This window comes from Carassius gibelio, chromosome A4 (assembly GCF_023724105.1).
Source record: "Carassius gibelio isolate Cgi1373 ecotype wild population from Czech Republic chromosome A4, carGib1.2-hapl.c, whole genome shotgun sequence".
NCBI lineage: Eukaryota > Metazoa > Chordata > Actinopteri > Cypriniformes > Cyprinidae > Carassius > Carassius gibelio.
Genome location: NC_068374.1, coordinates 11,687,847 through 11,703,991, shown reverse-complemented (window position 1 = coordinate 11,703,991; position 16,145 = coordinate 11,687,847). Strand labels below are relative to the sequence as shown.

The 16,145-nt window shown below is 39.5% G+C and overlaps 1 protein-coding gene across 1 annotated transcript in view; it reads left to right on the top strand.

Annotated features, from left to right (window-relative positions):
- The window catches only part of LOC127969489 (C-type lectin domain family 10 member A-like), a 423,625-nt gene that overhangs the window by 346,174 nt on the left and 61,306 nt on the right, over nt 1–16,145 (top strand). The gene's annotated exons all lie outside the window — the stretch shown is intronic.

Sequence of the window (16,145 nt, the reverse complement as noted above, 5' to 3'; positions counted from 1 at the left end):
ATCGTAATAACGAGTCATAAATAAATCCACAGCTGTAAATCCCAGTTTAGTAAACAGTTGTAAAGTGCACTATATTTGAATGGTTGCAGCATAAAAAAAAAAATTAACCATTGTTTTAATCATCAGAATATTTTAGGTTAATTGGATAAAATACCACATTTTATTTTCTTTATATATATCAAAAAGTCAAGTTATTCCACACTATTTCCAGTCATCTTCAAAGAATGCAAATTGAGGAACAAATTTTTTGGAATATAGGATATGCAATACACCATGAATAATACATATAATGATGTATTCTTATGAAATAAAGTTTGTCCAGAGTTGAACAATCAGAGTCATTTTGCCTCATCTTCCTCTTGACAATAGCCCATAGATTCTCTCTGGGGTTCAGGTCTGGTGAGTTTGCTTGCCAGTCAAGCACACTAACACCATGATCATTTAACCAACTTTTGGTGCTTTTGGCAGTGTGGGCAGGTGCCAAATCCTGCTGGAAAATGAAATCATTTCTTGGTAAAGGGGTGCGGTGCCTTTTGGTTTACAAAAAACACAATGGACCAATGGCAGTAGATGACATTGCACCCATATATATATATAGAGAGAGAGGGAGAGAGAGAGAGAGAGAGAGAGAGACTTATATATATAAAATATAGAAATAAAAGTAAAGTAAAACAAAAGGACAAACTTATGACTCATAGGTTGACTGTTCACACACTCCCTGTTTGGGAGTAACAACTGCATCTACTCAGTATTCTCTAAACAACTACTTTCAATAGTGTTTCGAATGCTGTTTGTATGCATGGGTAACTGAAGTCAAGTAGTATTCTATTTGTGATTATTACCTCTTACTATAGCAACAGCGAGTAAAGAATTATCAAAGATGGCGACAGCCATACTACTAAAAGTCTTAACCAGCAGCATCTTTTATAACTGGAGTAGATTGGATTATTTAAGTCACACACAGAACACAAAAAAGGAGCAGAGAAAATACATTTTGTTTGTGGTATGCCCTGTCAGATGCTTTGATAGATGCGTGTGAACTTGAATAATTGAAGAGAACAGGATCGCAATCATTTTGACTAATATTTAGATTTTGGTAAAATATTTATTTTAAATGTAGGATTCATATTCTACATATTTTTTTTTTCACAGGAGTACAGAAGTGTCACCATGAGCTCCTGACCTCTCTGTGGCTCAGCTGTTTTAGGACTTTTTCAGAACTACATCTTTTTTGGTCACCACAATCAGGATGTTCAGGGAGGATTCATCGCTGGATTCCACCTATGGAAAAGTTTAGGATGGGAGTGTGTTGTCATACCAGCAGAAACAACCTGCATCATTACTCACCATCATGATGCCCCATCACCAGTGTTGGGAGTAACGTCGTTTAAGTATAACGGCGTTACTAACGGAGTATTTTCAGTAACGGAGTAATCTAACTAATTACTTTTCCCATCATTGCAACGCCATTATTGTACATATCGTAAATGTACATAATCAAAATCTTAATATACAGTATTGTTCAAAATAATAGCAGTACAATGTGACTAACCAGAATAATCAAGGTTTTTCGTATATTTTTTTATTGCTACGTGGCAAACAAGTTACCAGTAGGTTCAGTAGATTCTCAGAAAACAAATGAGACCCAGCATTCATGATATGCACGCTCTTAAGGCTGTGCAATTGGGCAATTAGTTGAATTAGTTGAAAGGGGTGTGTTCAAAAAAATAGCAGTGTGGCATTCAATCACTGAGGTCATCAATTTTGTGAAGAAACAGGTGTGAATCAGGTGGCCCCTATTTAAGGATGAAGCCAACACTTGTTGAACATGCATTTGAAAGCTGAGGAAAATGGGTCGTTCAAGACATTGTTCAGAAGAACAGCGTACTTTGATTAAAAAGTTGATTAGAGAGGGGAAAACCTATAAAGAGGTGCAAAAAATGATAGGCTGTTCAGCTAAAATGATCTCCAATGCCTTAAAATGGAGAGCAAAACCAGAGAGACGTGGAAGAAAACGGAAGACAACCATCAAAATGGATAGAAGAATAACCAGAATGGCAAAGGCTCAGCCAATGATCACCTCCAGGATGATCAAAGACAGTCTGGAGTTACCTGTAAGTACTGTGACAGTTAGAAGACGTCTGTGTGAAGCTAATCTATTTTCAAGAATCCCCCGCAAAGTCCCTCTGTTAAAAAAAAGGCATGTGCAGAAGAGGTTACAATTTGCCAAAGAACACATCAACTGGCCTAAAGAGAAATGGAGGAACATTTTGTGGACTGATGAGAGTAAAATTGTTCTTTTTGGGTCCAAGGGCCACAGGCAGTTTGTGAGACGACCCCCAAACTCTGAATTCAAGCCACAGTACACAGTGAAGACAGTGAAGCATGGAGGTGCAAGCATCATGATATGGGCATGTTTCTCCTACTATGGTGTTGGGCCTATTTATCGCATACCAGGGATCATGGATCAGTTTGCATATGTTAAAATACTTGAAGAGGTCATGTTGCCCTATGCTGAAGAGGACATGCCCTTGAAATGGTTGTTTCAACAAGACAATGACCCAAAACACACTAGTAAACGGGCAAAGTCTTGGTTCCAAACCAACAAAATTAATGTTATGGAGTGGCCAGCCCAATCTCCAGACCTTAATCCAATTGAGAACTTGTGGGGTGATATCAAAAATGCTGTTTCTGAAGCAAAACCAAGAAATGTGAATGAATTGTGGAATGTTGTTAAAGAATCATGGAGTGGAATAACAGCTGAGGGGTGCCACAAGTTGGTTGACTCCATGCCACACAGATGTCAAGCAGTTTTAAAAAACTGTGGTCATACAACTAAATATTAGTTTAGTGATTCACAGGATTGCTAAATCCCAGAAAAAAAAAATGTTTGTACAAAATAGTTTTGAGTTTGTACAGTCAAAGGTAGACACTGCTATTTTTTTGAACACACCCCTTTCAACTAATTGCCCAATTGCACAGCCGTAAGAGCGTGCATATCATGAATGCTGGGTCTTGTTTGTTTTCTGACAATCTACTGAACCTACTGGTAACTTGTTTGCCACGTAGCAATAAAAAATATACTAAAAACCTTGATTATTCTGGTTAGTCACATTGTACTGCTATTATTTTGAACAAAACTGTATTCCGCGCTCAAGCACATGCATTAAGTTTGCCACAAAGTACATGCAGAAGTAGCCTAATAATTGTGAAAAATTAGACATTTTAATGATTTATTAATAAACAAATGTTTTCTTGTCTGCTGCAAGATGAAATTCACAGTGCTGGCTCTCTCCGACAGAGAAATGCAACATTCACAGATTGTTGAATGTTGATTTTTAATGCGCCCTGTCATTAATGCGAATTAATAATTTTTGCACAAATACTTGCATATGAATATTAATTTACATTTTGCATTACAACTAAAATTATTTTTTACATGCAATTTTCCAAAATGAAACCAAACAAGATTTGTAATGAAGATAAAATAAATAAGAATAAAAGCTGCACATCTACCATCACACATGCAGTGCAAATCTTGCACATATTTTACACACCTGCATTTAAATAAAGCTGCATTTTTAGTAGGGCTGGGTGATAAATCGATTTTATCAATTAACTCGAATTTGTAATTTAAATCGGTTTGTTTGAATGAAAATCGGTTTTCTTTTTAACATCCACCGACGCACCACTCAGTTCTCCCGTAGTTCAGAGTGGCTCAACCCTCCCCCCCGAGTCTGACAGAGACACGCCGCCGAGCAAAGGATGAGCGGAGCGGTGTGATTCTAACTGGAGCCTCCATCACGAGTACAATTCATGCCAACAGCCCATAATATAACTGCATATTCAGCAAGAATTCATGTTCAACATATTTAGCTATGGCTTGATCAGGTTATAATGACTGCAAGAGTCGAGCGGGATGTTAAAGGCTATGTGAGTTTGTCTGTTTCTTTTACTGATTATTTTCGGGGTTAAAGCATGATTTAAACAGATAAAGCACATTCACACGCAATAGATTTAGCAATAATGCATTCAAACAAATGTAATCTTACAGTGCTACTACATTATCAGTAGGCTATTTGATTTTGAAATCTTGAAGAAATTAATCGATCTGTTTAGATAAAATAACTGACGAAAATGTACTGTTATTTTCCTCACAAACAAAATTTGCACAGCTGATGAGCTAATATTCACAAAAAATAAATAATAATAAAAAGTAATATATAATAAAAAATAATAATAAAATAAAAAAAGTTCTTTCCAGCATTAAGGTAATAACATTACAGTTTTTTTTATCATCTTGTCTCAGTTATAAGTTTATAACTATATTAAAACTTGTTTTGAAAAATGTCTTTGTCATTTGAATATTGATTTTAAAATCGATTTAAATCATAAATCTGATTTTCTTTTTAGGCCATATGTCATCGCCCAGCACTAAAAGCAAGTAAAGAAGGCTCCCTTTCAAATCACTTATGTTGTCAGTTAATGAAGCTCTTTTTTACATTGTGTGCAATTTGTTGATTATAATAAGAGAACTTGAGTTTAATCGTGAGGACGGTTTATTAATCCGTCCATGCTTTAGAGTTTCAAAGATTTAGCTAAATCATGAAGGTTTAATTTATTCGTTTCTTGTTTTAGGCTAATTAGGCATAATTAATGTGAACGAAATTATACAGCGCTTCACGTTTAAACATGCAACAATTTCTTAATCAGTTTACAGACAAATGTCTTTTTCCCAAGAAATTATCTGTCCAAATAAAGGACAGGTAACAAATAACAAAAATGCATGCTGTTCTATTAAAGGAATTTTAAAATATAAATTAAAATATACGCATAAGATATGAAAATATTGACATTGCATATTAATCCATGTAGCCTACCCCCCTAAAATAGGATACCACTTTTAATTCTCAGATGCAAAGTAAACCACAATTTCTTTTGAATAATATAATGCATAATTCATATAATATAAATATTACTGCACACTTTTTAAATGTGTCAAATCTAAAATATGGTTTAATACCATGTAGCTTAGAGAAAATATAAGCACAGGCTCAGGCACAGGCTTGACATTTATCCTGCTTGAATTCGTTCTAAGAAATGCACATAACTTCATAAGTACCAAACTTTCATCTGTGAATATTGCATAATAAATATATTAAATATTTTAATTATAGTGCTTTTCTTGCATTTTCCTTAAATGAAGCCGTCAAATGTAACACATCAGCGAGGCGAAACTGACGTCTATTTGCGAAAAACGTGCTGTGATGCGTTTGTCTTTGCGTTGGGCCTTTAGGCTGTCTACTTACTGTATGAACTGATTGTTAAATTGTAGTTTTTTTGTGGATTAATATTGCTACCCTTCGACCACTGGAAGAAAATGAGTAATAGACCTGACCAACCCATTCTCTCTTGAGTTTTCTATTTTCCTGATCCGTAAGATGGATCTCCTGAATAAAAGCTATATCCGTGTTAACCCTTTTCAAATATGAGAGTATTTTCTTTCTTTTTACCGGATTATTTATACCCCTGACATTCCATGATACACAAGTTATCTTAGCTAGTTATCATGATCTTAAAAATAACTGAAAAATCTCCACTACAGAAATAATAATAGCCATAGCCTTATACAAATAGCTAGTATCCTACATGGCAAGATAAAACTCCCTATTTTAGAACTAAATAAATAAAAACAAAATGAAATTATATTAGTCAGATAGTCATATGTTCTATTAACATTGTAATTAGGTGCGGACATTGAACAAATGGTGAAGCTAATAAATCAAGTATTAGACTATATTGCGAACTAGCGGAACAATTCAAATAGTATTACTAGTATAATGTACATTAGAGGAACTTTCACCAGTGGCTAAATTGTAATCTGGCAACAATAGAAAATATTTATTGTTATAACCTTTGGTCACGTATATAAAAAGAAATAAGTTTACAGTTGTGGCGAGTGGGGCGGGGCCGAGAGGCGTGGGAACGAGGAGTGAGGCCAGGTGTAGTTATTGGAGATGAGCTACACCTGAGCCCCACCGCTAGTATCGAGTCCCACGTAGGAGATGGAAGGATATAAAACTGGAGTGACGACCGTGAAGGACGAGAGAGGACCAGGCCTGGGACATTATTTTATGTGTTTGGTTTTTATTTGCGCGCACCAGTCGTCCGCGAGGGGCTGGTGCACAGTTTTGTATTTATTTTCGAACATTAAAATGATTTTGATTGTGCGCCGGTTCCCGCCTCCTTCTTCCCGATGAATATGGAGATTTGTTTGTTTGTTACAGTGGTGCCGAAACCCGGGAGAAGGAGGGACGCGCTGCTGAAGATCCCTCGCCGCTGTGGTGAATCCGCGGTGCCCTCGAGTTGGCGAGGTGTGTGCCGCCATGGACGCTCGAGGCGGTGGGCTGGAGCGAGTTGCCGGGGACGGGCGAGCTCGCTGCCGACCGCCCACGACAAGGAGGGGCGGCTGCCGTCCGTGAGGGAGCGGAGGAGTCGGCGCCGTTCGCCAGGGGGCCGGAGCCTGCCGCCTCCGTGACGGAATCCGGAGGGGCAGGGAACGGGGGACTCCTGCCGCTGCCCAAAATCGGAGGAGCCGTCGCCGTCCATCGGGCGGCGGAGGAGTGTCGCGCCGTCCGCCGAGGGCCGTCCAGTGCCACCGCCAGGCACCGCGGAGGAGATCACCCAGCCGGTGGAGGGCCGAGCAGCAGTGCGTCTGGGAACCGGATTTTTTTTTTTTTTTTTTCTCTCTCCCCTCTCTCGTCCTTGTCGCTCCTCCTTCCATCTCCTTTTCTCTCGCCTCGTCTGTCCTACCCCCAGGTTCCTGCAGGTCCCCGTGAGCGGTCCCCCCCGGAGGGAAGGGGGGGGGGGGGGAGTAGAGCGCAGTCTCGAGGGTACCCCCCGGCCTGCGAGGGGCGATGGGGGTATGTGGCGAGTGGGGCGGGGCCGAGAGGCGTGGGAACGAGGAGTGAGGCCAGGTGTAGTTATTGGAGATGAGCTACACCTGAGCCCCACCGCTAGTATCGAGTCCCACGTAGGAGATGGAAGGATATAAAACTGGAGTGACGACCGTGAAGGACGAGAGAGGACCAGGCCTGGGATATTATTTTATGTTTTGGCTTTTATTTGTGCGCGTCAGTCGCCGTGAGGGGCTGACGCGCTGTTTTGTATTTACTTTGAAAATTAAAGTGTTTTTGATTGTGCGCCGGTTCCCGCCTCCTTCTTCCCGATGAATATGGAGATTTGTTTATTACAACAGTCTTTCATGAAAACATTATAGTCTTAACTCACAGGATATCCTTTGTGTGAAAGCCTTGGAGTTGACTCTCTTATCAGTTCTCAATCCGTAATAGAGGCCTCAATAGAATCAATAAAGTTCTTAACCTCAAGTGGAGTGGAGAAAAACTTTGTTTTACCCATGTACATAATCAGAAGCTTGGAAAGATATACAAAGGAGTATTCAATTTCCCGATCTATCAACATTCGCTTCACCTCCGTGTAAGCTTTGCCAGCATTCTGGAGCTCCACGCTGAAATCAGGAAAAAAGTGGATGCGCCGGTTGTCGAAGAAAACCACCTTTCTCTCGCACACGTGTTGAAGGATTTTCTGCTGATCTCTGAAGTTCAGGAGTTTTGCCACAATTATCCTTGGGGTCGCCCTATACGACAAAGTATTTCCCGTTCTGTGGGCCCTCTCAATTGTTGGAGGAAAGTTCTCGATGCCAAGGATCTCCGGGATGATGACAGAAACTAAACCATATCGCTTCCCTTGGATTTTTGTTGTTAATTGGTCAGTTTTACGTCCTTTTCGGTGCAAATTGTGTTCTGCCATAAACAATATTTCCTGTCCAATTCCTTAATGGGCTTGAAAATCCACCAACTAGGGAGATTAATATAGGATTCTTGATTAATAATATAGCTAGTCAGAGGAGCTCACTAGAGCATGTCTTTCCTCATCGCCTGCATCACGTGACCCCCCTTTTTATATTAGTTCTTATCATTACTCATTATTCATTGTATTTTTCTAGTGCTTAAATCACTTATACGATGTCTAAGATTCTGTCTATTGTTTTATAATTTACAAATTATGCAGTGGTATGTTTAATGAGTAAAATATATCCCTTCAATACATTTGGTTAATTTTTTGTCATGTATTTTTATATGAAATAAAAAGAAATTCAGTGTTAATAAAATTTTCAAGGCACTTCAGCATCTATTACTTTAATCTTTTTGAGCATTATCAAGTCCGGATGGTGGACAGTAAAGCCCTAAGGATCTTGTGTGTGTAGCACACTGAAGTCCGTAACTATTACAATTTTAGGTTAGGTATGTCATTTTCAGCTGTGAGTCCCATAATGGAGGGGTGCTGGTTAACAGGTTAAGCCCAAACAATACTTTGGCCGTCTGCATTCTAAGACAGTCCACACACTGTCCAAGTAATGCAATTTTTATTATTAGGAGTGTCCGCTAACATCCATGCACCCAAGTGTGTACAACAGTGCAGCCATGAGGTGAAAAAAATCCACTAGCACCTATCCACAAATCAACTGAAAGCTGTGCAGACACAACAGTGCACTGAACATGAAAACAGAAGTATACCTGTGCCTTTAGATGGACATTTATATTCTTATTTAATCTTATATCATCCAAACAATTTGACATATAATGTAAGTGGAAAATACTAGAATTATTGGTCTAATATGATATGAAAATAATTTAGCTGCTGCTGTGAAACTGCTTGATAGGGTGTATCACTAAAGATTATTCAGAGTCAAACAAATCTGACAGTAGTGAAGGTCATTGGCTGAACTGCATATGTGATTAGCTTTTGTTTGTTTACTGTCGATTTTCCAGACTCCCTCAGAACTTCCTGAATCCACAGACATGAAAGACAACCCCTTCATTTCTCTCTTCTCTTTCGATGTCCTGCGAGAAATTGTCCATCAGCTGCTAGACAAACTGAAGGATTTCTGCAAAGAGGACATCATAAGGATCTCAGACAGAGGTAAAGAACCAGAGATTCATATGCTCTTAGAAATGAATCCACCATCATTTAATATCATGGTAGAACATCATATTATAAATCATATTATAAATGTCTTCGGAATGAATGCAGAATGCATCATTTGTCTGTTGATTTCCACAGTCACATTTACCAACATTGTTCCCAAGACCAGGAATGACTTCCTACAGTGTAAGTCACAAAAAAACAAGCCCCACCCCATAAAAAGATCAGACATACTCATAAATCCTGATTCTTATGTGTTTCCCCCCCATTAGATTCCCATCAGTTCACTCTGGATCCAAACATAGTTAATAAAAACCTCTCTCTGTCTGAGAGCAACAGAGTGGTTACTTACACTGAGGAAGAACAGCCGTATCCTGATCATATAGACAGATTTGATGATGTGTGTCAGGTGTTGTGTAGAGAGAGTGTGTGTGGACGCTGTTACTGGGAGATTGAGTGGAGTGGAGATAATGGTGTGTTAATATCAGTGTCATATAAGAGCATCAGCAGGAAGGGACGGAGTAAAGAGTGTGTGTTTGGATTAAATGATCAGTCTTGGAGTTTGATCTTCTCTTCCTTCAGATGTTCATTTCTACACAATAATATAGGGACTAATGTCCCTGTAGAGCCCATCAGCAGGAGAATAGGAGTTTTTGTAGATCCCAGAGCAGGAACTCTGTCCTTCTACAGCGTCTCTGACACTATGAGCCTCATCCACACAGTCCAGACCACATTCACTCAGCCGCTCTATCCTGGGTTTAGAGTTTATCCTGGATCATCAGTGAAACTGTGTGGATGAATCAGAGACTGACGAGAGATTCTACCCATAATGCTTTGAGCTGCATGATAAATCAGTGACAGTAAGATGTTATAGAGTCTCTTCATGACATTAATACTGTAGCTGAATAAGGTCACGGAAATAACATGTCAGAATAAATTTGTAATAAATCCTCATATAGACATTAAGATCAGTGTGTGTGAGTGTGTGTGAGTGACGATGTGTATCTGTGATTTTATCAACATCTGTTGCACTTACAACCTCGATTGTAGAAACAATTGTACATTATACACAATAGTTTGTTGCATAATCTGATTTCCTCTGCTTGTATTGTGCTTGCATTTTGTTTATTTTATGTTTGTTTTCCTTAACATGTAAAATTCTTCTTATACCACGTAACATAATCATAGTTTTATACGCAAGGCTGAACTACCTCCATGTTTCTGTTAAGAACTGATAAACAAGTACATGGTGCAATCGAGGAACTGGGATATGTGCCAATGCTTGAGCAGGGAGAGACGAAGATTTATGTAGATGTGATTTCTGTGTTCTGGGCCAATTTGCCACTTCTCTGACGCTTGGCTAGTAAACAACATTAATAAAAGACTCTTCATCTCCACCTCGGACTCCCTGTCTCTTCATTCCTCATACCTGTTTCAGTAGATAATGTTTGTGTAATAAGGTTTTTATAGAACATTGATTGAACATTGACTCCTATATCTAAAATTTTATATGCCAAAGATACAGCAAAAGTTTTTTTGCTTCATATTTAAATTGTCATTTAGCAGACGCTCTTATCCAAAGTGACTTACAAATTTCGACAATAAAAGCAGTCAAAACTTACATAAGAGCAACAATATAAAAGTGAAAATGACAAGTCTTGGTTAGCTTAACGCTGTACATGTAGTAGGGTGTGTGCAACACTTTTGTTTTTGCCCCCATTTTTCATGAACTGAACTCAAAGATCTAAGACTTTTTCTATGTACACAAAAGGCCTATTTCTCTCAAATATTGTTCACAAATCTGTCTAAATCTGTGTTAGTGAGCACTTCTCCTTTGCCCAAAATAATCCATCCACCTCAGAGGTGTGGCATATCAAGATGCTGATTAGACAGCATGATTATTGCACAGGTGTGCCTTAGGCTGGACACAGTAAAAGGCTGCTCTAAAATGTGCAGTTTTACTGTATAGAGGTTCCAGTGTGTATCTGGTGTGAGCACCATTTGCTTCACGCAGTGCAACACATCTCCTTTGCATGGAGTTGATCAGGTTGTTGATTGTTGCCTGTGGGATGTTGGTCCACTCCTCTTCAATGTCTGTGTGAAGTTGCTGGATACTGGAACTGGAACACACTGTCATATCCGATCCAGAGCATCCCAAACATGCTCAATGGGTGACATGTCCGGTGAGTATGCTGGCCATCCAAGAACTAGGATGTTTTCAGCTTCCAGGAATTGTGTACAAATAATTACAACATCCACCTCATATTATGTGCACAGAATCATGCTTTAGTTCAGTTCATTTTATTCGTAAAGCACAATAAAACAACAATGCTTGACTATTGTGCTGAACAATATTGCTTAAAAGAAATTAAAGTACATAATATATGACAAGACAAAGCAAATCTTAAATAAGCCCCAGCATTTTAAATAAAACCTGCTTATGAAGAATCAACGAATCAACACTTTAGCTGATTCTTTAGTCTCTCTCTCTCTTTCTCACTCACTCACACACACACACACACATCTCATAGACGTAATGGTTTTTATACTGTACAAATTGTATTTTGAGTCACCATACACCAACCTTACTCATAAACCTACCTCTTACAGAAAACTTTGTTCATTTTAAGATTTTGGACACTACTGTGGAAGATTTTTATTATTAAGATTTTAATCAATCAAGCATAATCAATGTGAATCTAGCCATTTTTGTTGCTAGTTGTTTTTCCATTATAATCCTATAGGTAATGGAGAGAAAGGAAGTTGCTTACGTGCTGGAATGTTCAGAACTGAGGAGAAACATATGGCCAGAAAGGGCCTTTCGTTATACAAAAACAAGTAGGGGCCTCTCCTCCCTAGGGAGGGATCAAAATTGCAAGCATAAGGAAAAGTTTGACTATTTGGAAACGCCCCATATAGTGTATATAAGGAGAAACCAAATTGCATTTCGGGAGATCTCCTTGCAACGAGCTCTCGGCTTTGTTTTGCTTAAAATAAAGTCTTTTCTTCTGAGAGAAAAATCCCTGACTGACATTGATCCTTTGGAGAACCGGCAAAATACACCACACTACCATCAGTGTCCATATAACTTAGGGTATACCTGAACCACACACACAGTAAACTGAGTAAATATGAGCAAAATCATATTTGTTGTGTTAACCTTTTGTTGTTACGTAAGCAATGTCTTCATTTTAATCTAGCCTGTAGATAGTATGTGTACTGTAAAAGACAAACTATACATTTTGTCATGTTTCTGCCATCATGTCCTGACTTTCCTCTAGTCTAGAGGCAGGATCATGACAGACCCGTGTTTTGTGTACAAGCACATGGCCTTGTCTTTGGGCCATGTGCTTGTGTTGTCTCGTTCCCTTGCCCCGCCCTCCTTGTTATCCTAGTCTTGCCGTGATTGTCCTATCTGTGCCACCTGTCATGTCTTAATTAGTTCCCCTATTTAGATCTCCTAGTGTGCTCTGTCTTTTGTCGGTTCATTGTTTCCTCAAACTGTTCCACTGAGATTGTTCCACATTTGTGATTGTTCCTACATGTGATTGTTTACCAGATCGTGAGTGTCTCTATATGTTTCTGAATCCTTGAAGTCTTTGTATAACCATGAGTGTTTGTTTGTAGTTAGTGTTTAAGAGTTTGTTTATCATGTCGATCCTGTCCTGTTAAGTTGTTTAGTTTCTGCCCAAGCCGTTGTTTTCCCCCTCGTGGGTTTTGTTTTTCCCCTTTTGTGTTATTAAACCCTTCGTGTTGAGAATCCTGTCTGCACTTGAGTTCCTCCCTTGCCAAACCCTGACAGAATGAACCGACCACCAAGGAACTCAGCAGGCAGGAGGGCCTCCGAGCTTCAGCGACAGGCAGAGTTCCGGAGGCAATGCTGGACATCATCCCCCACCGACAGGAAGGGGGTCACCCTCCCATACTCGCCCGAGGGGGAGTGGATCCTCCGCAACTATGCCCGGCTGTGGGAGAGTCTTTCCCAGGAGGAGCCGCAGAGGCCCCCCCCCACCTACCCAGCTGCCAATGATCCCAGAGGGTCATCTCCTGGCCGTCACAACACTGGGGAACAGGCAGATCCCCCCCAGAGTCCTGAGGCGCCTTCCACAGCCAGCAGTCTCCCCAGGAAGCGAGGGAGACGATTGTCGTGGGAGTCAGCTTCAGAGTCGTTGGCGTCAGAGTCTGCCCTGCCTGAGGCCAAACTCCCCCAACCCGTCTCGGTTCCAGCTGTGACCTCTGCACCGCAGCCAAGGAGGAAGAGGAAGAAGGGGTCTTCCGGTCCTGCGACTCTGACTCCTCCTGCAGCAGTGAGCACTGGCGTGCCCGAGCCAGCAGCGGAGAGCGTGCCCGAGCCAGCAGCGGTGACCATTGAACCCGGACCGGCGAATATGAGAACTGTTTTCAAGTCTGCAGTCGTGAGGGCGGAGGAGAGAGCCGCGGCCGACTCTGCAGCAGAAACTCTAATACAGTCTGTCTCCTCTCGTAAGGAGATGCCAGTTATTATTGCCCCTAAAGCCTTGTCTGATTATCTGTCTCGACTTGTCCAGATCCTGCAAGTCCTTACCAGTCCTGTCCTGTCCCCAGAAATCCTGAGCCCGCCGTAGTTAGCGCAGTTCCTGACCCAGTTTCAGTCTCCCCTGCTGTTGCCCCGTGTCCCGTAAGTGTTGCCCCGTGTCCAGCTGATGTTGTCATGTGTCCTGTTGATGTAGTCCCGTGTCCCGTAGATGTCTCCCCGTGTCCCGTTGCTGTTTTCGCCCCGTGTCCAGCTGTTGTCTCCCCTCGTCCAGTCGATGTAGCACCTCGTCCTGTAGATGTTGCCCCGTGTCCTGTGACCTCTCCTGCCAAGTCCTCTGTCAGTTGTCCTGAGACCACTCCCCACCCTAGACCACCAGACCGACCCGAACCCCCCGTCGTCAGCCTTCGTCCCGTCTTCCTAAGAATCCTAAGATTGCCACCTGTCGTGTCTTAATTAGTTCCCCTATTTAGATCTCCTAGTGTGCTCTGTCTTTTGTCAGTTCATTGTTTCCTCAAACTGTTCCACTGAGATTGTTCCTACATGTAATTGTTTACCAGATCGTGAGTGTCTCTATATGTTTCTGAATCCCTTGAAGTCTTTGTATAACCATGAGTGTTTGTTTGTAGTTAGTGTTTAAGAGTTTGTTTATCATGTCGATCCTGTCCTGTTAAGTTGTTTAGTTTCTGCCCAAGCCGTTGTTTTCCCCCTCGTGGGTTTTGTTTTTCCCCTTTTGTGTTATTAAACCCTTCGTGTTGAGAATCCTGTCTGCACTTGAGTTCCTCCCTTGCCAAACCCTGACACATTTAGCTTAAACTCAGTAAAATAATTACACCTAAAATTTAGTGTGTATCACTAAAGCAAGACCCACTGTCTATTGTCTTTAATTTTTTTAATAACCTGATGTTTCTTTAGATAATTTATGCACCCAAGTGCTTTTCTCATACGAGTAGAAAACTCTTTATATGTGTTTGACAAACACAACATTTCTACATCAGAAAACTTTTTAAATGTATAACTGAACTTTTCTCATTTGACAGACCTACATTTAAAATTATTTGCCCGAGGCGTTAAACAGCCTCACGGAATACATGCTGTTTTCATAAGGTTCATGACACCTTTTTATTGGTGTAAATTTCTCACCTAGAACACAAAAGTTGTAAATTTTGACTATTTAGACTATATTTGACTATTATCATCATTTCCTTTTGGCCCTGATTCAATTCTATTTCAATTCAAGTTTATTTTGTATAGCGCTTTTTACGATATAAATCATTACAAAGCAACTTAAACAGAAAATTAAATTTCTACAATATTTAGTAGTAGCTTATAAGTGGTGACTGTCCCCATATGGAAAAGAAACAGAAAAAACTTGTAAGAATTTCCTATTGCCTACAATAGTAAATGTTTGTTTTATATGCATTATGTCTTATGAGTTATGTCTCATATTATGATTTACTCATGAAAGTGGCCACTTTCGCATTTTTCTCATACAATGTAATTATATGGATTATGTATGAATCAAACAAACAATATATATGCTGTTTATAAGGATAGTACATGGCAAAGTATGTTCCATATCATTTTTGCATTTTTAATTACTGTGTAAAACATGTCTTAGTTATAAAGACATATAAAATTTATATATTAATATTTACAATTACATCTTTCTTGTGGGTAAAGTGTATCTAATTTAAAAGTAAACTATGCTTTCTTTATGTTTTTATAAGTTTGTTATATGTCAGCCAAGTAACATGTCCATGTATGTATAAAAGCATATACTTTTTATATATGAATATATACCATTCTGTATAGGATTTTTGTTTGTAAACTATGCTGTCTTTGTTTTTTTTTATAAAATTCTTAGGTCAGCCAATGAACATAGCAGCATTACAAACATACTTTTTATGTATGGAATTATATAATTTCATATGAGTTTCTACAGTCAAAAACATTTGATGAAGCAGAGTTAAAACTGGCAAGGGTTTGGTCAACACCCAGATCAACTACTTTCTACCACACAATGACATATATGCAGTCCGAATACATCTGTAATATTAAAAACAAAGCTGCTAGGATATCTTGAAAATAGTCTTTATTAACAGTTAAACTCTTCTGTGATTACAGTACTGAGAGCAGTAAACCCTAATCCTAACAACAATTTGTTTTCAAATATTAGATTTAAATGAACTTGTGACTACATAGGAATATCTTTCACAATTTGATATTTTCACAAACTACAAGCCTGCATACAAACCTGAGGAGCACATGCTTATCCTATTCCTATTCTAACATGGGAACAGTGTCACCAACAACTAAACATTGTCAATACAAACAGGTGTATTCACATTCAAGGAACGAGGCATGGGGCTTAAGTGCAATCAATCGCTCTGAGCATAATGCTAATATTGCCTATACTGTTTACTTAGATATTTTGAGTATACTCGATTTTGAAATTGCAAAGTACACAAACAAAAACATTTTAGAATGTAAACTTCAAATGCCTTAATGGCTTACATATATGCCAGTTTTATTTTTCTGCACACTGGATACCTCAGAATAAACAGGCACTATAAGCAGTAAATACTTTCGGTAGACAGTAGTCAGAACCTGTTTTGCCCCAGGG